The sequence below is a fragment of the Nicotiana attenuata genome, chromosome 3 (assembly GCF_001879085.1).
Source record: "Nicotiana attenuata strain UT chromosome 3, NIATTr2, whole genome shotgun sequence".
NCBI classification, from domain to species: Eukaryota; Viridiplantae; Streptophyta; class Magnoliopsida; order Solanales; family Solanaceae; genus Nicotiana; species Nicotiana attenuata.
Window position 1 is genome coordinate 2,475,078 of NC_031991.1, and position 24,049 is coordinate 2,499,126.

Genomic DNA, 24,049 nt, shown 5'->3' on the forward strand with positions numbered 1-24,049 from the left:
GGAGGCAGTTTGAGCGTCTCCAACAGGGTTCTATGACTGTCACTCAGTACGAGACCAGATTCATTGACTTGGCCCGTCATGCTCTTCTTATACTTCCCACTGAGAGAGTAGGAGTGAGGAGGTTCATTGAGGGACTCGTTTAGCCTATTCTACTGCAGATGGTGATAGGGAGCAAGATTTCTTTTCAGGATGCGGCCAATGTGGCCAGGAGGGTGGAGATGGTTCTATCACAGGGGAGTGTTCAGGGGTCTGACAAGAGGCCTCGTCATTCGAACAGGTTCAGTGGTGCCTCATCTGGAGGTAGAGATTCTTTTGGTAGGGTCCATTCTTCCAGGTCATTTCATTCAGCAATTCAGGCTCCTCACGGTGCTCCAGATGGCTGTGGTTCTCATACCCAGTATTCTGATCAGCAGTCCTACAGTGCACCACCAGCTTCTATCAGTGCACCACCGCTCCAGAGTATTCAGAGTGTTCATTCAGGCCGTCAGGGTCAGCAGTCTCAACAGTCGAGGGCTTGTTATTTTTGTGGCGATACGAGGCATATTGCTAGATTTTGCCCTCGAGCACTGAGCAGCTCTCAGCATCAGGGTTCCCGTGCCATGGTTCAGGCACCGAGTGTTCCACCGCCCGCTCAGCCAGCTAGAGGGGGAGGTAGAGGTTCTAGAGGTGGAGGTAGAGGTATTAGAGGTGGAGGTTAGGCCGCTAGAGGTGGAGGTCAGCCAGCAAGAGGCCGTCCCAGAGATGTAGTTCAGAGTGGTGGGGCCTAGCCCCGATGTTATGCTCTTCCAGCCAGGCCTGAGGCTGAGGCCTCCGATGCAGTTATCACAGATACTGTTTTGGTTTATAGTAGAGATGCTTCAGTTCTATTTGATCCAGGATCTACATACTCCTATGTGTCATCTTATTTTGCACCGTATCTGGTCATGCCTAGTGATTCTTTGAGTGCTCTTGTATATATGTCTACACCGGTGGGTGATTCTATTGTGGTAGATCGTGTCCATCATTCCTGTATAGTTGTGATTGGGGGTCTTGAGACTCGAGTAGATTTGTTACTTTTGGATATGGTTGGTTTTGATGTCATATTGGGGATGGACTGGTTATCACCTTACCACGCTATCTTGGACTGTCATGCCAAGACTGTGACCTTAACCTTATCGGGTTTACCTCGTCTTAAGTGGAGAGGGACTCCTGGTCATTCTACTCGTACGGTTATCTCATATATGAAGGCTCGGCGTATGGTTGATAAGGGATGTTTGGCCTATTTGGCATATGTTCGTGATTCTAGTGCTGAGGTTCCTTCTATGGATTCTGTGCCTGTTGTTCGTGAGTTTCCTATGGTGTTTCCTTCAGACCTGCCGAGCATGCCACCCAACAGGGATATTGACTTCAGCATTGATTTGGCTCCGGGCACTCAGCCCATTTCTATTCCGCCGTATCGCATGGCCCCGCCTAAGTTGAAAGAATTGAAGGAGCAGTTGCAAGACTTGATTGATAAGGGCTTTATCATGCCTAGTGTCTCTCCTTGGGGTGTGCCCGTGTTGTTTGTTATGAAGAAAGACGGATTGATGAGGATGTGTATAGATTACCGCCAATTGAACAAGGTCACAATCAAGAATAAGTACCCATTACCGCGGATTGATGATTTGTTTGACCAGCTTCAGGGTGCCCAAGTGTTTTCTAAGATCGACTTGAGATCTGGCTACCATCAGTTGAGGATTAGGGCATCCGATGTCCCTAAGACAGCTTTCCGCACTCGNGAGAATATTTCTGAATGAATTTTTACAAAATCTTTAACGTCTTTAAATAAGGCAAAAATCAGTCGGGGGGTCAATTATTTGAGGTATAGCGTCTTAGCTTAAGACGCTATACCCAGTTGAATTATTGTTATGTCAGTTAAGCCAAGAAGAATTATTTGTGGCCCCCCATAATATATATATATATATATATATATATATATATATATATATATATATATATATAGCATCGTAGTGAAAAATGTTATATATAGACGCTATACTTAACTGGCCAAACGGACGTTAAGGTATAGCGCTTTTTAAAAAGACGCTATACATATTTTGGTCACTATATTTTTTTTCCACATATTTTTGTTCTTTAAATCCAAAAAAATCACCTTTTGATTCCGGACTCCTCTTTAAAGTATGATGACCTTGTATCCTTATGTTAAAGATTTTTTGAATGGCCTTCGATGAAAGATTTGACTTTGCATTGCATGTTATCTATGTTGACATGACATGAAGTTTTTACCTTTTTGGCAAGATATATACTTCAAATATCTTAACGGGTATTTCCCTTTGATTGTGGCGTCCCTTAGAACTACACTTGCAGATGTAAGAGGCAAGTCAAATCATATTTTGGTAACTTATGAAACGTCCTAGACCTTGACGTATGTTTGAGTTTTGCTAGCATATTTTTGCCTCTATATATTTTTTCTAATGAAGTCACATGCTAATTTTCGTGTTAGTTATTTTACTATTTCCCTAAACTCACAAAATATGCTTGTTGCATGTTATATTAGTTTTCTTTTTGTCCTTTAAACAATATAAGGCGTAATGGCTTCCTGGCCACTTAAATTTGTAGCGGTTTGTAAAGCCGATACATGAACTTATATTTTTCCCATTTGAACACTTCAACTTGACGTAATGAATACTAATAAACACTTTCTGTTGAACGTGATCGCCAATCGCTCTGACATGAATGCCATGTCACATATTTGGTCTTTATTATATGACATGTGGATTTGTGGGTCCTATATTATTAGAAAAAAAAATTAACCTTTAAAAGTTTTAATTTCTTTTTCTTTCTCTTTTTTCTCCTCCATACACAGCCAATAGTCCACCAACAACTCCAAACATCAGCAATTTTCAACCACCATCATCTTCTTCCTCCTATATGAAAGCTTCGTCCAAACAACAATATAGCCTACTGCTCTTTTCTGCTTCGACAGCCTGTGTATATAGCATGTGTTATATACTCACCCTTCATAAGGTAGCAATGGATGACAGCTTCAGAGTACGGGTGGACAAGGTCGTCGGCAACGGCGCCCTCCTCCAATTTGAGTTCTCTCTGGTGTTTAACCAACGACGAGATTCAAAAAAGGGAATGGGACAGGGATAGTCCCCCCCCCCCCCGAGAACTACNAATGGGACAGGGATAGTCCCCCCCGAGAACTACTCGACTTTGATTCCAAACCTCACCCTCCTCATATTGACAGTTTCTTTGCTAAGCCCCACCTGCAAACCCTAGATTTCCCCAAAACAGCTCCAGTACGATCTGGAAGAGCTCAGTGACGACCAAGAAGAACCAGATGATGATGATGCTGATGAATCGATATCCGGTCTTGCATTTCTTTTTTCAGTAAATCAACGCATAAAAATTTGGACTATTTTTAGATTTGTGCTTGCCATCCTTGTGCAGGAGCCATTTAGTGAATGGGGAAGAGAAAGGGAAAAAAAACGGGGAAGGGGAGGGAAAGTAGGATAGAAAATAAAAAAAATTTACAGGATGGGGGAGTTGCTTGGAATGATCAGAGAGGTGGGAGGGGAGGGGAGAGAGAAAAGTCTTTTTTCATTTCTTTTCGCCTTTCTTATTTATATTTTATTCTACTTCTAATATTTTATTAATAAAAATAAAACTATTTACGCGCCTTGGCAGCGTGATTTGCACACAATTTAGTCATGTCAGTTGTGCCACTTCCACATAGGCTTGGTCAATGGTCAAATGTGTTTGTTAGAATTCATTCCGTCTAGTTGAAGTGTTCAAATGTGTAACGATCCGGCCGGTCGTTTTGAGAATTTATGCTTCGTTTTGAGGCATAAGATCTTAAACAACATCATATTATGTGTATCGACTTGCGTGCATGGTAGAATTGAGCTAACGGATGATTCAGAGTCAAATTGGAAAAAGGAATCTAGTTACGGAAGTTTAAACGGTGAGAATTTGACTGAAACTGGACATTTGAGTAAACGGCCCCGGAATGAATTTTGGGACTTGCCTGCAAAATTTGGTGTCATTTGGAGTTGATTTGATGTGGTTCGGACGCTTGGTTGCAATTCTAGAGGTTCTTGAAGTTCATAGTGATTTTCGTGTGTTTGGGCATCTGATTTGTGGTTTTAGCATTGTTTGAAGTGATTTGAGAGTGGGACTAAGTTCGTATGATGTTATAGGATGTGTTGGTACATTTGGTTGAGGTTCCGGGGGCCTCGGATGAGTTTCGGGGTGAGTTTTGAGCGAGTTCGGACATTTCGGCACTCGGAAGTTGTTACGGATCGGTGGGGGGGGGGGGGGGGGGGGGGCCGCGGACAACAGAAAATCATCACCCCAGCGGCCAAAAGGACCGCTGTCAGCGGTGATATTTCGCTGCAGCGGCGGGATTACCGCTGAGGCGAAAAATGGTCCGCGGTCTGCGATGAGGAATAATCCGCAGGTTCACTGGTTTGACTTTGGAAGTCTATATCTTTTGATCTACAAGGAATTTTAAGAGGATTCAAAAACGAAAGTTGTAGCCCTTCGTGTCTTGTTTTCAGAAAGCTAAAGAAATCACAATTTGGACATCTGTAGAGAAAGTTATGGAAAAAATACTAAAGTATGTCACTGCAGTTAACATTTTCCGCTGTAGCGGTGGATTTACCGCGGTCAGTGGTGATGGACCGCGGTTAGTGGTGGTTTTTTCCGCGGTCAGCGGTGATGAAAATCTGGGAGGTGCACCATAAATACGAGATTTAGGGTTTTATTTCATATTTTTACCTAGAGAGCTCGGATCTTGGCGATTTTTCGAAGGTTTTTTAAGAAGTTCATCGGGGTGAGTGATTCTAACTCGGATTTGGCTAAAATACATGAATCTATCATTGAATTCATCATTTGATTCGTGATTTGGGATGGAATTTGGGAAAAAATCGTGAAATCTTTCAAAAATGTAAAATGATGATTTGAAGGACCAAATGGTATCGGAATTGGATAATTTTTGTATGGGTGAACTCGTATCGGAATGGGTATTCGATTTTTGTAAATTTTGTCAGGTTTCGAGGCGCGGGCCCGGGGAGTTGACTTTTTTTGACTTTTTGCAAATTGTATAAGAATCATAGTTTTATTAATTGGAATTGTTTTCTCTTGCATTTTCAGATGTATTCAAGTCGTTTTTGGCCAGATTGAGCCGAGCATTGATGAATTGGTAAAGGAAAAGCTAAATTGAGTATTGAATTGGCCGAATGGAGGTAAGTATCTTGGCTAACCTTGTGTGGGGGACTTTCCCTTAGGATTTGAGTCTTCTACGTGGATTGTAGACCGTGTACGCGAGGTGACGAGTTCGTGTTCGGACTTATTTGTGGAAAGTTGGCCTTTTAGGGTTCTTAGGTCTTTATATTCATTGTGTATGAATGTGTTCTTGACCTGACTGAGTTTCCTATTCACTAGTTTCACCTCTACATGCTTAATTGAAATTAATTGCTTCATGATTCACTCTTATTGCCTAATTGACTCCTATTTGATTAAATTGAAGAATTTCGCATCTCCTATTGTTATGCTATCTTTTTCATAGATGATGTCTTATTTGAGAATCATTATTATCCTTCCTAAAATTTATTTAGTCTTAAGTGGAGCTAAAGATCATCTTTCCTTAATTGAATTGTCGAATATCCTCGAAATTGTCCAATCTTAAAAGAAGTTAGATAACCTATGTCCTTGTTGACTTGCCCTTATTTGGGACTATTTGACTCGTTTTTAGCTCCTTGTTATTGACTTGTATATTGGGGGATCGTCGCTATATATTAGTTTTCCCGTTGTTGAACTGTTCCCTTTATGCCAGCATTCTTTTCTGCGGTTATTCCTTGTGAGCTGGTTCTGCCGTTTCCTTGTGATTTACAGTGTTTAAGTTGATTTACTTGTCTTACCTTGTATTATTGTCATTGTAGTTGTTTTATGTACTGTGGTGATGTACGAGCTTTCTGTTGTGTTGTGACTGTTGTTTCTGTTGGTTGCGCTGCATGTTTACTTTGGAATTACGGATCGGTATTCCGGGAGATCCCCCCTGCATATTTACTTTTGGAACTACGGGACTGCACCCGAGAGACTCCCCTGTACACATATATTGATTTGGACTGTAGTGCGTGATACCGAGAGATCCCCAGCACACATATTGAGGATACTAAGAGATCCTCGAGATATCGAGAGATCCCCAGCATATATTGAGGATACTAAGAGATCCTCGAGATACCGAGAGATCCCCAGCATATATTGAGGATACTAAGAGATCCTCGGGATACCAAGAGATCCCCAGCACACATATTGAGGATACTAAGAGATCCTCGGGATATCGAGAGATCCCTTGCATATATTGAGAATACTAAGAGATCCTCGGGATACCGAGAGATCCCCAGAACATATATTGAGGATACTAAGAGATCCTCGGGATGCTGATAGATCCCCAGCACATATATTGAGGGTACTAAGAGACCCCCGGGATACTGAGAGATCCCCGAGTATTTACGTTTGGGACTACGGGACGATATCCTGGGAGATCCCATGTTAAAAATCATTGCGTTCTGAGCTGATGTTTCATTGATCCTATCCCTTGTGTAAACATTATAGGTGTTGTCCGTTCTATTCCTTATACTTACTAGTTGGTATGAACTATGTTAGGACACTTGCACAAGCATACACATGATTAATCACCCTTACCGAGTACGAGGCTCTTTGAGATTTCTGAGTATAGGCGCACACCCTAGTTCTTTGCCTTCCATGTGAGTATGACTCTGTTGGGCACATGAGTTGTCAGTATGATTAGGAGGTGTGATGAGGGCACAGGATGCCAAGTGTTAGGGTTCCGGTATTGAGACCCGTATTGTTTGATTATGAGGTGAGGTGTCGCAGAGTGACTGATATGCGAAGGTTATCTATTTGAAAAGATTATATTCGAAAAGCATTTATTTTGAAGGAACTCTTTTTGAAAAGAACATTTATTTGAAAAGAAGTATATTTTGAAACATTTTTATCACTTAAAGGTTTGACTATTTGATTGACGCTTGTTGGTTATGACTCAAGGTGAAAACTATCGGAGTTGTTGAGTTATGACTTGTCTTTACTGTATTTGTGATTTCGGATTTGGGTTGTATTCTCGCTTACCTTTCCGTGTTTTTCCCTAATGGTGTTCCGCTAAGTAATTGTTGTTTCTTTCCTTATTTTAATTACTGTATTATTAGTCGTATCGCGTAGTCTCTATATAAATATCATGTTCTGTATATTAGACTAGTAGGTGTCTTGACTGTTCCTTGTCACTACTCCACCAAGGTTAGTCTTGATACTTATTGGGCACCGTTGTGGTGTGCTCATACTACACTTCTGCTCTTATTTGTTTTGTGCAGATCCAGGTATTGTTCGCTAGTAGCTGTGCGGATTCTTGCCGAGGAGACTCAAGGTAGTCCTGTTGCTGCGTTCGTAGGCTTCGGAGTCACCTTTCTATTTTATATTCACATTGTTGTACTTATTTCCATACGGTTGTGTTTAGAAGTTGTAGCGAAAAACTGTAGAGCTTATGACTTGTACTACCGGGTTTTGGGAATCATAAATTTTGTAGAGATTTCTCCTTCAAGACTGTCCAATTTCATTTATTATTGTGGCATTTCCGCATGAGTTAGGCTTACCTAGTCCCTAAGACTAGGTGCCATCACGACACCTAAACGGAGGGAAAGTTGGGTCGTGACAAGTTGGTATCAGAGCTCTAGGTTCATAGTGCTACGAGTCATAAGCGAGTTTAGTAGAATCTTGCGGATCGGTACGGAGACGTCTGTGCTTATCTTTGAGAGTCTACGGAACTATTAGGACAATCTCACTTCCTTCATTCTTATCGTGCGAGCTTATTGATCTTGGAGTTTGAACTTTTATCATTCCACTCTCTCACCGACGGTGAGGACACGAGATACGGTTATCGATGGCGCTACTTCCGGAACAGATATCGCTAGAGACAGAGGCAGAGGCCGACGAAGAGTATGTGACGCAGCTAGACCACACTCAGAGCAATGAGTTTCCGTCAGTCAGGTCCCAGGTGTCATGGCAGCACAATTGATGGTTCCAGTTCAGCCCAAGGTCAGGGCAGCAACATCCGAGGGAGAGTAACTTAGATTTGCAAGGTTCAAGAAAATGTGACCCTCCTACATTCAGCGATCTGGCTTAAGAGAGCACAATGGGTTTCATAGAGGAGTGCCATCGCATTTTCAGCACTATGGGTATTGTTGAGATGAGTGAGGTTGCTATTACTACGTTCCAGGTTAAGGGAGCGGCTTATCAGTGGTGGCGGGCATGTGAGTTTGGTAGCTGGCCGATGCAGCTTCACTTACATGGGTTCTGTTTTCAGAGATGTTTTGAGAGAGTTTGTACCTAAGTCGCTTCGGGATGCATGGCGCACAAAGTTTGAGCAGCCGCATCAGGGCACCGTGTCAGTATTAGATTATGCCGTCAGATTCAACGATTTGGCCAGACATGCACCCGCCTTTGTTGCTACAGTTAGAGAGCGAGTTCGTGGATTCATTGAGGGGCTCAGCCATGATATTCGGTTCAGCATGGCTCGCGAGTTGGAGTCAGGTATTTTGTTTCAGCAGGTGGTAGGGATCGCGCTTGCAGGTTAGGGGGGCATGTGGGACCGGGAGAGAGAGGACAGACGAGATCAGGAGAGAAGAGTGTAGGGAGGCGAGGAGGCCTCGTGGACCGGAGAGATCTGCTGGACCTTATTCTAGAGGCAGGGTGCGTCATGGTGGGGGTTTCGTGGGTCAGCCAGTTCAGTTTGCGCTGCAGGCTTCACACAGTGATTTAGGTGTTCATGGGTATCAGAGTAACCATACCGCACAGTTTCCACACCACGTCAGTAGAAGGGTTGCTTTGAGTGTGGAGATACTAGCCACATGGTGAGAGATTTCCCCAGATTTCGGGCCGATGTGTCACAGCAAGGTATTCAGGTGAGTAGAGGGCACCCAAAAGGGGGAGGCCCATTGATGTGTTTCATATGGTAGGCTTAAGGCCGTTGCTCCAGATGATGTCATTCAGGTAAGATTTTTGATTTGCTATAGAGGAGCACCATCAGTAGTTCATTATAGTTCTGCTTATCGGGGTGAGTTCCCCGATTTGTTGCTCCACTTATGGGTGCGTTTCATGATTTGCACTTTGTTTATGTGTAACCCTATTAGAAGGTTCTATGAGTGATAGCCGTGCCTATCATCTATTTTTATTCATTATCGAGAGTTATGAGACTAGTGGTAAATTCCTATTGTCCATTTCGGTAGGCTTGATGTGATTTCTTACTATTTGTGGCTACGAGCTATGATTTTTATGCTCCACCGGTATGGGAGCCAGTACTTGTTGTAATTTGTGACGGAAATTGGTCTAGTGAAAGTTTCCAGCTGGTTTGATATATATCCTACTTGTGATTCAGAATTGAGGGTAAGACCCCCGTGGTTTCATGCGATTTGATGTGTTTGAACCGGGCTGTGTACCGTGGTGGAAGTTATACCAGTATGAGGTCCTTGTGAATTGTTCATATGCTTTAATTCTTTTCTTGTTGTGTTACTTTGTAGGTTAGTACTGATAGAGAGTTGTGCCCGTCGGGCTTGTTTGATAGTTCTCCTATGTGTTTCTCCTTTCATATTCAGTCATTTTCGTTCTATGTTTCTTCAACTTTAGCTTGCGGGGTATGGTCCAGTGGTGTTGGTTGTGGCTTGTTGATTTGGGTGTTTGGTTATGAGGTCTTCATGTTCTTGCATCATCGTCACTATTGTGGAGGTTTGAAACGGGTTCCTATTGAATATGAGGCTTATGGCCGGTGCTGGATTTGATTCGGGCAGATATTGTTATCAGAAATGTTATTGTGGGCCTATGTGTGATGTATCATGTTGTGTGGTTGTACTCTATGGGTGTTGTCACGAGTTGATCTAGATGGTCGAGACTGGTACCGGATATGGATTTAGAATGAGGTCTCTTGGAAATGAATTGGAGGTGAGAATTTTGGCTCTAAGACTTATTGGTATTGGTAAAAAAAAAAGGCTAAATTTCAGTTGAGATGGTGTCGTCAGGTTTATGTGGATTGGGGTGACGTGGGATCACCCGCGGGTGCATGTTGGAAGTGTGCATTCAGTGATTTGAGGACTTCGAGGCGAATCTTAGCACGTTCGAGGACGAACGTTTGTTTTAAGAGGGGGGGATGTAACGACCCGGCCGGTCATTTTGAGAATCTAAGCTTCGTTTTGAGGCGTAAGGTCTTGAACAACTTCATATTATGTGTATCAACTTACGTGCATGGTTGAATTGAGCTAACGCATGATTCAGAGTCAAATTGGAAGAACGAGTCTAGTTTTGGAAGTTTAAACAGTGAGAATTTGACCGAAACTGGACTTTTGAGTAAACGGCCCCGGAATGAATTTTGGGACTTGCCTGCAAAATTTGGTGTCGTTTGGAGTTGATTTGATATGGTTCGGACACTTGGTTGCAATTCTAGAGGTTCTTGAAGTTCATAGTGATTTTCGTGAGTTTGGGCATCTGATTTGTGGTTTTAGCGTTGTTTGAAGTGATTTGAGAGTGGGACTAAGTTCGTATGATGTTATAGGATGTTTTGGTACATTTGGTTGAGGTTCCGGGGGCCTCGGATAAGTTTCAGGGTGAGTTTTGAGCGAGTTCGGACATTTGGGCACTCAGAAGTTGTTCCGGATCGTGGTGGTGGTGGTGGGGGGGGGCAACAGAAAATCATCACCCCAGTGGCCAAAAGGACCGCTGTCAGTGGTGATATTTCGCTGCAGCGGTGGGATTACCGCTGAGGCGGAAAATGGTCCGCGGTCCGCGGTGAGGAAGAATCCGCAGGTTCACTGGTCTGACTTCGGAAGCCTATATCTTTTGATCTACAAGGAATTTTATGAGGATTCAAAAACGAAATTTGTAGCCCTTCGTGTCTAGTTTTCAGAAAGCTAATGAAATCACAATTGGGACATTTGTAGAGAAAGTAATGACCAAAACACTAAAGCATGTCACTGCAGTCAACATTTTCTGCTGTAGTGGTGGATTTACCGCGGTCAGCAGTGATGGACCGCGGTCAGCGGTGGTTTTTTTCCATGGTCAGCGGTGATGGAAATCTGAGAGGTGCACTATAAAAACGAGATTTAGGGTTTTATTTTATACTTTTACCTAGAGAGCTCGGATCTTGGCGATTTTTCGAAGGTTTTTCAAGAAGTTCATCGAGGTGAGTGATTCTAACTCGGATTTGGCTAAAATACATGAATCTATCATTGAATTCATCATTTGATTCGTGGTTTGGGATGAAATTTGGGAAAAAAATGTGATATCATTCAAAAATGTAAAATGATGATTTGAAGGACCAAATGGTATCGGAATTCGATAACTTTTGTATGGGTGAACTCGTATCGGAATGGGTATTCGATTTTTATAAATTTTGTCGGGTTCTGAGGTGCGGGTCTGGGGAGTTGACTTTTGTTGACTTTTTGCAAATTGTATAAGAATCATTGTTTTGTTAATTGGAATTGTTTTCTCTTGCATTGTTAGATGTATCCAAGTCGTTTTTGGCTAGATTGAGCCGAGCGTTGATGAATTGGTAAAGGAAAAGCTAAATTGAGTATTGAATTAGCTGGATTGAGGTAAGTATCTTGCCTAACCTTGTGTGGGGAACTTCCCCTTAGGATTTGAGTCTTCTACGTGGATTGTAGTCCGCGTACGCGAGGTGACGAGTGCGTGTTCGGACTTATTTGTGGAAAGTTTGCCTTTTAGGGTTCTTAGGTCTTTATATTCACTGTGTATGAATGTGTTCTTGACCTGACTGAGTTTCCTATTTACTAGTTTCACCTCTATATGCTTAATTGGAATTAATTGCTTCATGATTCACTCTTATCACCTCATTGACTCCTATTTGATTAAATTGAAGAATTTCACATCTCCTATTGTTATGCTATCTTTTTCATAGCTGATGTCTTATTTGAGAATCATCATTATCCTTCATAAAGTTTGTTTAGTCTTATGTGGAGCTAAAGATCATCTTTCCTTAATTGAATTGTCAAATATCCTCGAAATTGTCCAATCTTAAAAGAAGTTAGATAACCTATGTCCTTGTTGACTTGCCCTTATTTGGGACTATTTGACTCGTGTTGAGCTCCTTGTTATTGACTTGTACATTGGGGGATCGTCGCTATATATTTGTTTTCCCGTTGTTGAACTGTTCCCTTTATGCCAGGATTCTTTTCTGTGGTTATTCCTTGTGAGCTGGTTCTGCCGTTTCCTTGCGATTTACAGTGCTTAAGTTGATTTACTTGTCTTACCTTGTATTATTGTCATTGTAGTTGTTTTAGGTACTATGGTGATGTACGAGCTTTCTGTTGTGTTGTGACTGTTGTTTCTGTTAGTTGCGCCGCATATTTACTTTGGGACTACGGATCGGTATTCCGGGAGATTCCCCCTGCATATTTACTTTTGGGACTACGGGACTGCACTCGGGAGATTCCCCTGTACACATATATTGATTTGGACTGTAGTGCGGGATACCGAGAGATCCCAGCACACATATTGAGGATACTAAGAGATCCTCGGGATACCGAGAGATCCCCAGCATATATTGAGGATACTAAGAGATCCTCGGGATACCGAGAGATCGCCAGCATATATTGAGGATACTAAGAGATACTCGGAATACCAAGAGATCCCCAGCACACATATTGAGGATACTAGGAGATCCTCGGGATATCGAGAGATCCCCAACATATATTGAGGATACTAAGAGATCCTCGGGATACCGAGCGATCCCCAGCACATATATTGAGGATACTATGAGATCCTCGGGATACTGAGAGATCCCCGGCACATATATTGAGGATACTGAGAGACCCCCGGGATACTGAGATATCCCCGAGTATTTATGTTTGGGACTACGGGACGATATCCTGGAAGATCCCTTGTTAAAAATCATTGCGTTCTGAGCTGATGTTTCATTGATCCTATGCCCTTGTGTAAACATTATAGGTGCTGTCCGTTCTATTCTTTATACTTACTAGTTGGTATGAACTATGTTAGGACACTTGCACAAGCATACACATGATTAATCACCCTTACCCAGTACGAGGCTCTTTGAGATTTCTGAGTATAGGCGCACACACTAGTTCTTTGCCTTCCATGTGAGTATGACTCTGTTGGGCACATCAGTTGTCAGTATGATTAGGAGGTGTGATGAGGGCACATGATGCCAAGTGTTAGGGTTCAGGTATTGAGACCCGTATTGTATGATTATGAGGTGGTGTCGCAGAGTGACTGATATGCGAAGGTTATCTATTTGAAAAGATTATATTCAAAAAGAATTTATTTTGAAGGAAGTCTTTTTGAAAAGAACATTTATTTGAATGAAGTATATTTCGAAACATTTTTATCGCTTAAAGGTTTGACTATTTGATTGACGCTTGTTGGTTAACACTCAAGGTGAAAACTATCGGAGTTGTTGACTTATGACTTGTCTTTACTATATTTGTGATTTCGGATTTGGGTTGTATTCTCGCTTACCTTTCCGTGTTTTTCCCTTATGGTGTTCCGCTAAGTAATTGTTGTTTCTTTCCTTATTTTAATTACTGTATTATTAGCCGTATCGCGTAGTCTCTATATAAATATCATGTTTTGTATATTAGACCAGTAGGTGTCTTTACTGTTCCTCGTCACTACTCCACCGAGGTTAGTCTTGGTACTTACTGGGCACCGCTATGGTGTGCTCATACTACACTTCTGCATATTTTTTTGTGCAAATCCAGGTATTGTTCGCTAGTAGTTGTGCGGATTCTTGTCGAGGAGACTCAAGATAGTTCTGTTGCTGCGTTCGCAGGCTTCGGAGTCACCTTCCTATTTTATATTCACACTGTTGTACTTATTTCCATACGGTTGTGTTTAGAAGTTATAGTGAAACTCTATAGAGCTTATGACTTGTACTACCGGGTTTTGGGAATTATAAATTTTGTAGAGATTTTTGCTTCAAGACTATTAAATTTCATTTATTATTGTGGCATTTCAGCATGAGTTAGGCTTACCTAGTCCCTAAGACTAGGTGCCATCACGATACCCAAACGGAGGGAAAGTTGGGTCGTGACAAAATGGGAAAAATATAAGTTCACGTATTGGCTTTACAAACCGATACAAGTTTAACTGGCCAGGAAGCCATTACGCCAACAGTATATACATCTATTTACATACAAATCGATTCACAAGATGGCTTTTCAAACCCTGTAAGGGGACAAACTATTAGTGTAGGAAAATTGGGTCCACCCATAAGGGATGCTTTAAGGCCCAATAATATTAGTTAACCCTTATATTCTCTATAAAAGTACACGTACAGTGTACAATAAAATACATAGAAAAGTAGTATTTTTTCACGCTCTCTTTTCCCAAATCAGATGAGGGGTTTAGACTGTGGAATAGGGGTTGCTCCAAAACACTATGACAACCACCACCGACCAGTGATTCTAGTCGCGGTTCGTTTCAGATTTTTGCTTCCGCTTCACGAAGAACAAGTAAGTTCTCATTTTACGATTCACGCGCCATTCTAATGTGTTTTGCTTATACTGTTCCTTCATTAGTATCAGAGCCTGAATCGTAAAATGAGAAATTACTTGTTATTCGTGAAGCGGAAGCGAAAATCTGAAACGAACCGCGACTGGAATCACTGGTCGGTGGTGGTTATCACAGTTTGATTGGGAACATAGTGAACTTTCCACTCCATGATTAATATATGTGGTTTAACTTAAGCAATTGATGCTTAGTATCATAATATGTATGTATATTGAACATCGTGCCTTGCGTATTTTTTATATTTACATGATCCTCATAATATTTTTATTTGTTAAAGAATGACTACTGCTTCGAAAAATATTGTTGATGAGCTCAGCAAAGGGTTGAAACTCAATGGTGACAACTATAAGACATGGAGCTTGAAAGTCCAGTATGTGCTAGAGGAGCAAGAGGCTTTGGAGGCTATTAACAATGTCATGAATGGGCCTGAAGAAGGAAAAACTGCTCAGCATAGGCGTGAGCGTGAAGCCTATGACAGTTGGAAGAAAAAGAACTCTATTGCTCGCATTACGTTGTTGAGCACCTTGGATGATGACATCCTAAGGGATTTTAAGGATCACCAAAGAGCTATGGATATTTGGAATGCTTTAAGAAATAGATTTGGTACATGTTCCACAAGGCTGCGATCCTTAACGATCAAATTTGATTCATATAAGAAACGCCCAGAACATTTAATGAAAACATATCGGAGGCAAATGACAAATATGATCGGGGAGTTGAAAGATGCCAGTCATGTGTTGACTGACGAACAACAAATCCAAGCTGTCATACTTTCTTTACTCAGTTCTTGGGGTCATATGAAAATGCATTTGACCCATAATGAGCGAATCACAACTCTGGAAGATGTCCGGAGGCAACTTGAGTTAGAATAGGAATGACTTGAGGCTACAAAGCCAATAGCTGAGTTGCACATTGCAACAACCTCCAAAACCAAGAGTGATTCAAAGAAAAGGAACTAGGGAAAGAAGCGAGGGCCACCTCAAGCTCAGCCAGCTGAGCATGTAAAAAGGGCAAAGACTGAAAAAGGCAAGAACAGACGTCCTAGACGTATCAAAGTTGCTAAAATGAAATGCTATAATTGTGAAAAAAGGGTCACTGTGTCAGAGATTGCTCTGAGCCTCCTAGAAAGGTATTTCACGATGCTCGAATTAGTGAACTTTGTATTACTAGTTCTATTTTTCTAACTGAATCTAATCCTTTGTGGATTGTAGACTCAAGAGCAACGGACCATATAGCCTGGGAAGTAGTGCCTTTGTTGAATTTCGGTGAGTTCCACATGGAGCAAAGTGGATATATGTGGGCAACAACAATAAAGTTGCTATTGAAAGGATCGGTACACACAAGTTAGTCTTGCATGGTGGTCGAGACCTAATACTACATGATGTTCTCTTTACACCAACAATTCGCCGGAATGTTATTTCAGTTTTAGTTTTGCTTAAGCTAGGATTTGACTTGTTTTGTCATGGAAATTCTGCCAAGTTGACTTTTGGTTCAACTTTATTTGGTTTTGGTCATGTGATGGGAGGTTTAATTATTATCATATTTTCTATGTTTGTTTCTTCACATAAATATGATAGTGATGTAAACATATGGCATGCTAGACTTGGTTATATTGGCCAACAAAGAATGCAAAGGTTAGCAAAACAAGGTTTGCTTTCCAACATTCAACACGTGGAATTGTCTACTTGTGAAAATTGTCTAGCTGGAAAATCTGCAAGAAAATCTTTTGGTCAGGCGACCAGAGCTGAATATCCTTTGCAATTAGTCCATTCAGCATCTGTGGGCCTATGAATGTTAGGGCTAGGCAAGGAGCAAGTTATTTTATCACATTTATTGATGACTTTACCCGTTACAGTTATGTCTATTTAATTTCCCACAAATCAAAAGAAATAAGTTGCTTCAAACACTATATGAGCTTAGTGGAAAATCAATTAGACAAGAAGATAAAAGCTCCTCGAACTGACCGTGGTCATGAGTACTTATCAACCCAGTTTAATAATTTATGTGATGAAAAGGGAGTAGTTCTTCAGCTGACTATCCCTAATACTCCACAACAAAATGGTGTTGTGGAGAGAAGAAACATAACGCTCCTAGAAATGGTTAGGTCAATGGTGGCACAATCTAAGCTCCCAATTAGTTACTGGGGTGACGCGTTGCTTACTACCACCTTTGTACTTAACAGAGTGTCTATAAAATTAGTTACTACTACTCCATATGAGTTATGGACTGGAAGACAACCCGACCTAAGTGTATTAAGACCTTGGGGTTGTGCTGCCTATACACATAATTCCTCTCACAAATATGGAAAATTGGGCCCGAGGGGAAAGAAAAGTATCTATATAAGATACTCTGAAACCTCAAACGGTTATGTATTTATAGGTCAGCAAGACAGTGAAAGTGTAACTGAGTTTGAATCACGAGATGTCACATTCTTAGAGGATGAGTTCCCTAAGAAGGGAGAGGTAGGTCAAGACCTAATCTTATTTGAGATAATGGATCAAGAAGTACAAGGATCACTTCATTCGAGTGGGAGAATTTTAGCAGATCATCAGATGCGAATGAAAGTAATCCTTCTACATTTAGTGGAAGTGACCAAATGGATCTTGTTCCAAGTGGGAGCAAGATGGTCACAGATCTTGTTCCAAGTGGGAGCGAGATGGTCACAGATCTTGTTCCAAGTGGGAGCAGGATGAATGATCTTGATCCGAGTGGGAGCAACATTGATCTAAATGGGAACAATGATGAATCAAAAATAAGACGTGGTTCTTATAAAAAGATTCCCCACCGATGAATTGATGTTGAAGGCGGCAAACTATTTATGATTCTCCTACAAGAAGAAAACGAGCCTAAAAATGTAAAAGAGGCTCTCTCATGCCCTTCTAAGGATAAATGGGCAAAAGCAATGTAAGATGAATTGGAGTCAATGAGAGTCAACAAAGTTTGGGAACTAGTTGACCTCCCTGAAAGAAGCAAATCAATTGGGAGCAAATGGGTTCTCAAAGTTAAGCTCAAGGCTGATGGCACAGTTGAGAGATATAAGGCTCGACTGGTGGCAAAAGGGTATACACAACAGAAAGGAAAAGACTACGAAGAGACTTTCTCGCATGTTGTACGATTTACCTTAGTTTGCTTGTTTTTAGCTATTATTGCAAGCTTGGATCTTGAATTACATCATATGGATGTAAAGACTGCCTTTCTCAATGGAGAACTAGATGAAGAAATCTATATGGAACAACCTGAGTGTTTTATTGAAAAGGGAAACAAACAAAAGGTTTGTAGACTTTTGAAGTCTATTTATGGCCTCAAACAATCTTCAAGGCAGTGGTATATACGCTTTCAGAATGTTGTTGTATCTAATGGTTTTATCATGATGGATGAAGACCATTGCGTTTATACCAAAAGATCAAGGAACAAGCTTGTGATTTTAACATTGTATGTAGATGACATACTTATAGCTGAAAATTATAAGGAATTTATAACCGAGATAAAGTCATGGTTGTCATCTCAATTTGAGATGTAAGATATGGGTGAAACTGCATATATTCTTGAAGTTAAGATTTCAAGAGATCGTCCAAAGAAACTATTGTATCTCTCACAAGAAAATTACATTAGAAAAGTTCTTGAATGATTCAATATGCAAAATAGTAGCCCAGTTGAAACTCCTATCAGTAAAGACCATACCTTGGGAAGTCAGATGTGTCCTAAGACTTCTGAACAGACAGAAAAAATGAGCCGAGTTCCTTATAGGAGCGCAGTCGGAAGTCTAATGTGTGATATGGTGTGCACTAGACCTGATTTTTGTCAAGCAGTTGGCTTAGTAAATAGATATCAAACCGACCCAGGTTTAGCATATTGGCAAGTAGTAAAGAGGATCATGAGATGTCTGAAGGGAACTGCTAATTATGCCCTTTGTTATTAAGGTGACAAGGATCTACGATTAGTTGGATACAGTGATGCTAACCATGGAGGAGATCTAGACGAGAGGAAGTCTACCTCAGGATATGTTTTCTTACTCAGTGATGGCGCCATATTATGGAGTAGTAAGAAACAATCATGTGTATAACTATCTACGATGGAAGCCAAATACGCGGCTCTCGTATCAGCAGCACAAGAAGCTATTTGGTTGAAAAAGTTCTTGGAACACTTGTTGGATTTCGCTGAAAATATTGAACTAGTACTAGTCTACTCTGACTGTGAGGCTGCAATATCCTCCACCAAGAACCCTAAGTTTCATTGTAAAACCAAACATATAGATATCAAGTATAACTATGAGAGAGACATGGTTAGACTCAAGATAGTGAATATGAAGTATGTGTCTACAAAAGATATGTTAGCAGATCTATTAACCAAGCCTTTGTCTAGAGATGCATTTGTGAGACACACTAGGTCTCAAGGCTTGCGTAGACTCTGAGATACTTTATTTTGTTATTTATTTTTCAGTGTTCATAAAACTGATGTTCTGTGATTATCAATAAAGTTGATTTACATACATACATATTTTTATTGTTGAATGTTATGTGCATTCTTTATTTTTTGATAAGTTTGTTGGGTAGACAAGAGGCTGGCCTTCTCATAGTGACAACCGGCTCCGTATCTTAGTGATGTGAGGAGATAAGACATGATTTTTAGAAAAATTATCATAAGGATAATTTGAGAGCTATTCGCTTAAAATTAGAATGTCACTTAAACAATGACATAAGGTCATTAGCGTGAAAAACGTTTGCCTAGTCTACTTTGTGAGACAGATGTGAGTTAAAAATAATATTGTAGATCAAAGAACTCAAATTTAGATACTTATGGTGTCTAAATATCATTTGTACAACATTCTTTATGAGATAAAGACATGCACTCCTTGGTAAAAGGGAGAAAATATTGTAGCACATGTTTCATACCATGTGTGCTATTATCGACAAATTGTGTTAACCTAAGTCCATTCTCAACTTATTATTGTGTGAGACCCAAAGCTTTTATGATAGCCCAAGATTTTGTACCCTTAGAGACTCCGATCAGATACTTGAGACTTAATGTGATATTAGCTATCTTAGTGTGTTTCCAAAAGACCATGTACATAGATTCGGTGTAGCAGAGCATATCTAGAAAAGAATTCATACTAATGTTAAGGGAATCGTGAGAAGATGAAGATCATTGATGGAATCTCATTTATTTGTATTCACTGGTGCACCAATTATAACTTATGATTTATGATTGTGAATACAAGAAATAATAATATATGAGATTTTGAGACTATATCAAATGTGATTTATATGATCTAGGGTACTCAATACTTTATGATCTACATGCAGATTTTCGTTTCCGCTTCACGAAGAACAAGTAAGTTTTCATTTTACAATTCACGCGTTGTTCCAATGTGTTTAGCTTATAGCGTTCCTTCAGTTAGCAATCTGTATTACTATAATATAATATTACTAAACAGTAAATTTCTGTAACATAAAACAGAAACAAGTAAAACAGAAAATTAGACCGAAACTGGAGATTTTCAGAAACCAGAATCAGTAAATATATTTCGGAATAAAACCTAGCCCACTGAATGCACAGTGTGTCCTTAAGAAAATTATTCTCCTCAAGTACCCGAGGTGATGGAATATTATCCTCTCAGGATAGAACGATTTAACTCACCAGAGTGTTGCTGCCAAAAATGCTGGTGAAACAGCGAACCACTCGAAGGCTGTAAACTACACTGAAATTTTAATTGTGCAGAAGAAGCTCAAAAAATTTCGTAAGGAAAGATTTCAGGATCAAGGCGTATTTATAGCCATTTTCTCGCACTATTTCTGAAAAGGGTTGCAACCTTTCAGGAACAACCGTGGCTGTTGGAACAGGTGGGAATGTTTCCCGTTTGAAATATTCCGAGAAAAGAATTTAAAATAATCCTAGAAAGAAACGGGTCGGGTCGCGTCGCGGGTCCTGGGTTATTCCTGCCGAAGCCGAAGCCGAGCCGAGCAACGACAACAGTGTGATACTTACTTTCTTTCCGACCCATTTAACACCAAGAGAAGCGCTTTCTCAATATAAGCATATTCATTTTTCTTTCCACCACTAATGAGGGACACTTGCTCTTTCCAAAGCAAAAGAGAGCTCACTTTCCCTCCACTTTCTTCCGACCATTTCCTATTCACTAATTCCCAACACAAACTAGCTACGACAAAATTATTTTGAAGGTATATCGAAAATTTTCGGCTATTTTATAATTGGTGGGAACCTATACAATGTCATTTGGCACTTGCTTTCAAGTTTTCCGACTCATACACAAAGCTCGATTAATTGGTTCGGTTGTCCACTAGTATTTCTTTTTCCTCCTTCGCGGCACAACTACTATTACGTTTGGTAGGATATATTAGAGAAAATAATACAGGCATTAGCTTTGATATTATTAATCTTTTATTTGATAGTATTTTTTATCCTATGTATAGTTAATACCTGTATTAATCATACACCATATTTAATACTATTTTTGTACATAGCAAGTCATGACATTAATTAGCAATATCATAGTTTTTAATACATGGATATACATTTATAAAGACAGATTTTCCCTTTCAAAATCCTTTCCACTTTTTTCCAGGCCGTCATAGGATATTTTTATAAACAAATAACTTTTTTTTAAAAACCATGCGATGTATATTATTTTTTATACAGCAAACCTAATAGTACATAAGAAATGATCCCAACATATATCACTAATCCTACCATTATTAATCCCAGCATTACTAGCCTATTCTGTACTATTCTTATACTTCCTACCGACAACAACAACAACAACAACAACAACAACAATCCAGTATAATCCCACCAGTGGGGTCTGGGGAGGGTAGTGTGTACGCAGACCTTACCCCTACCCTGGGGGTAGAGAGATTATTTCTGATAGACCCTCGGCATCCCTCTCTCCAAGAACTTCCCACCTTGCTCTTAGGGTCACTCGAACTCACAACCTCTTGGTTGACAGTGAAGGGGTTATACTTCCTACCAAATAACCCCTTAAATTTTTTGAATTTTGTAACCATACCTACCACCATTTTTCAAGTTTTGAAATCCTTAATCACACCTACCACGTTGCTTAACTATATTATACTTCAATTTGAGGCCAGTGCATCACATGATAGACCCAAATTCCAAGTCCTTACCACATGAGCAACTTGTTTTGAATTTAGATTATCAACAACAGGAACAAAAAATGTTAATTATAATATAATTTAATCACAATAGTTATAGGAAACTGCACGAGAGTAAGACATGACAGGAACAAAAATTCCTTAATACAAGATATAGATGAATAATTAAACCACTAAAAGTTAACCTTCTGCACGTTTTGTACAAAATATTGAATTTTCCTTTCCCAATAAAGTGGCAACCCTAATTTCTTTTACCAAACTTAGACAATTAGTATCTTACGGACTAAAATTTATTATATATAGGAGCTATAATTAAGCAAGAATATATACTTATAAACAATAATCATATGATCTGGACGACTATTTAATTTCAAGTGGATTTTGATAAGCTTAATTATTTTTTTGTTCTACCAGGTCAGTACTCATTTGCTATAAATAGGTGGACAGGATAAGACATTCCGTGCTCAAAAACGAATACAATTAGGTAATAAACACAAGAAAGCATGGCTGTTGTAATCCAAGAATTCGCTACGGGAGATGTCCAAAATTAGGAAATAAGAAGTTTAACGTAGGATGCACCAACTGTTGTGCAGGATTCCTAGGTTGCAACTATTACAGTGCTAATGGAACTTTTATCTGTGAAGGAGAGTCTGAGACTAAAGTCGAAACTATAGAGACTGAAGTCGAAACTATGGTCGAATCAAATAAGGTTTGTCCCTTCAATTGTGATTGGAGGATTTCCTATTCGGTATGCGGAAATAAAAAAAGTAGTGGTAGAATATGCACCAACTGTTCCGCAGGCAGAAAAGGTTGCAACTATTTCAGTGCGGATGGAACTTTTGTTTGTAAAGGAGAGTCTGGGGTTGAAAGCATGATAGAAGCTGTTAAACCTTGTCCACGTAAGTGTGATGGAAGGATTTCCTATTCGATATGCGGAAATAAAAAAAGTAGTGGTTGAATATGCACCAACTGTTGCGCAGGCAGAAAGGGTTGCAACTATTTCAGTGCGGATGGAACTTTTGTATGTGAAGGAGAGTCTGGAGTAGAAAGTATGATAGAAGCAGTTAAACTTTGTCCACGTAACTGTGATACAAGAGTTGCTTACATGACTTGTCCACAGATGGGATTGGCTAAACTTAGTCAAGTTTGTGTCAACTGTTGCAGTGCAGGAGAAGGTTGTAAACTCTATGGTTTTGATGGATCTTTACTTTGTACTGGTGGGGATCAGATTCAAACCTATTAATCCTCATAAGGGTAGATGACTTTTCGTTTTCTAGTTTGTAACACTCTAAATAAATGGCTGAGGGTATGTCTCTTAGGTAGTGTGTGATGTGGCAGTGGAATTTTCCAATTACCAATGTCTATGCTAGGTTTTGAAGTGGCTAATGAATGGAGTACTCTTTTATCTTGCTAATTAAGTTTATGTTCATGCATTGATTGTCATAAGATAATTACAACGGTATATTAGTATTTTTTTTAAAGTTACCCGGACAGTAGTCTAGATTGTGTTGTATTACCAAAAAAGTGTATTGATGGGGCCTAAGACTTGACCTCCAAAAGATACAACAGTGGTGATTCCATCACCGAAAAATAAGGAGGAGGTATGAACTCTAATATTTGTGTTAAATATCATTGGTAACCTAATAAAAATGGTACTTACCCCGTTCCAATATATTTGATACAGTTTGGATTTTGAGAGCCAAACTTCACAATTTTTTTATTAAGCAAATCACCCAGACTTTACCTCTGAGATGTTGGGGATGGGTTTGGCAAGGCCTCTACATACCATGTCCGATAAAAAATAATCTACACACGCTTGAGGGACATGAACCTGACCTCCAAACAACAAAAGATTAACCAAAGGCAATAAATTCATATAACAGCTAATAGATCTTCCCTCCAATGATCGTCTATCTTAGGATTCAACATACAAAATATTAGCTTTTTCATATCTAGTTCTAAAATTAGGAAATCAGCAACTTGGTTGGCCAACATAGGGATGGTAAATGGACGGGTTGGGTTGAATTTGGGCGGGTCGAAATGGGTTAGGTCAATAAATGGATCATTGTCCAATCCAGCCAAAGTACTCGGGCTAAGATAGGCTGGGTCAAAATGGAGCAATGGGTCATATCCCAATCCGCCTAACTTGACCCATGTTAATCTTGCATAAACAAAGCTTTTTACCTTTTATACATCTATGTATAAAAGGTAAATAAGTACTATTAGTATTTTGAAAATCAAAATATAATTTTTAAATAAAAATTAGTATTTAAAATGTGTAAGTTAAAAAAAAATTGCGGGCGGGTAGGGTTGGGGTGGGT

At 40.0% G+C, this 24,049-nt stretch overlaps 1 pseudogene; it reads left to right on the top strand.

Moving 5' to 3' along the window:
- On the top strand, positions 18,671-23,142 carry LOC109224128 (annotated as a pseudogene).